Here is a 1,513-nt window from a genome sequence, read left to right as displayed (position 1 = left end):
CAAGAACTGATTCTAATGCTTTACTTTGCCTGAGGCAATAGAGGAAAAAATTACCACCCTTTGTGTGTGTATATGTGTGTTTAATTCACAACACACTGACAATTCTCTCCAAAATAGTCCCCACTCTACAAGTTTTTCAACTCCCATGAATAGCTTGGAGGTAGATACTGTGTAATGCAAGAATTACTACCACAGTGATTTGGCATTGACTGCATAGATGATTTAGCATCTTGTTTTATGTGCTTGGGAATTTCTGTTTTCAACTTTGAGTCTGTTGAAACACTAAGAAGGGAAGGAAAAAAGTTAAACGTTTTGGGATGGAGTTCAGACACATTAGCATCTAACTACATTCTTTATCTCTAAACTAGACTCAAAATATGTAATAAATAAAAATTACAATATCAAACTCTGCTCTTGAACTTTCCACTACATGATTCAGGGTACTTTGGTTGCAAGTATGACCTTGCAGAATGACCCTAACTGACAAACAAAAAGTGGAAGGATAAGATTGCATAAAAGGTTAACAAGCACCACTGAAAATAAAAATTGAGAACCAGGCTCAGAACAGAGATCATCATGCAGAAGGCTAGTTGCCCAAGAGCCACCATTGGGATGCTTGAAATTCAACTGGAGATTGATATTTACAGAAGGAATCAAATGTCAGGAGCTTCCAGGCATTTCATCCCCTTCCACAATGGGAGAAAACAATATCTTGCTTTACATTCCACCACTACAGTGTACCTGGTATGGAAGAGATGATGTTCCAGAAGGAAATTAAGTGTTGCCATGAATGGGTCGTGGAAGCCTGGAGGCCAGAAACAACAAAAGTCAACTACACACTCAGAAACGCTTCTACAACTCAGCACAAAACTATTGAAACATTCAAAATCTAAACAAAATGTTCAAACATTCTAAGGGAATCAGCACTGAGTAAATTCTATTAGATGGCAGAGTTGATGAGATTTTATAGAGCCTACCTAATCAATTTACAGTAACTTTACTCTCATGTAATATAGATAAAATCTCTCTATGAAATGTTTCTACCTAAAAAATAACTTAGGAAATAAAATCTATAATAGAAAACATATACCTTGAGTCTACTGCCAAATGACTTAAGCATAAGAATAGTAATTTAATTTTAAAATATGGCAGAAATCCCTACCATTCAAAATAAACAACCTTAAATGTAGAGTGTCTGGAAAATTTTGTTATAGATCCTTGGTTCTTAATGTTATTTCATATTACTCAGTGAAGCAACATTTTGAACATGATGAATTTGCATGAATTACAAATGAAAAAAATCAACCCTTGCATTTCTCTATGTATCAATCAGAAACTCTCCTGATGATGAATTAATGCTAATCTGGTTTTGTGAGTAAAATGATAAACATTATTGTGAAGAGACAACTGTGGTGTTAGTAGATAGGAAACAGTAGGTCTTAGCTCACTAAAGAATATTACTACAGGGGCTTTAAATGTAGGAAGCACAAATATTGCAGCACGTGCAGCAACC

Source organism: Giraffa tippelskirchi, chromosome 2 (assembly GCF_054371585.1).
Source record: "Giraffa tippelskirchi isolate mGirTip1 chromosome 2, T2T-mGirTip1v1.2.pri, whole genome shotgun sequence".
Lineage (NCBI taxonomy): Eukaryota > Metazoa > Chordata > Mammalia > Artiodactyla > Giraffidae > Giraffa > Giraffa tippelskirchi.
This window is presented reverse-complemented; position numbering follows the sequence as displayed.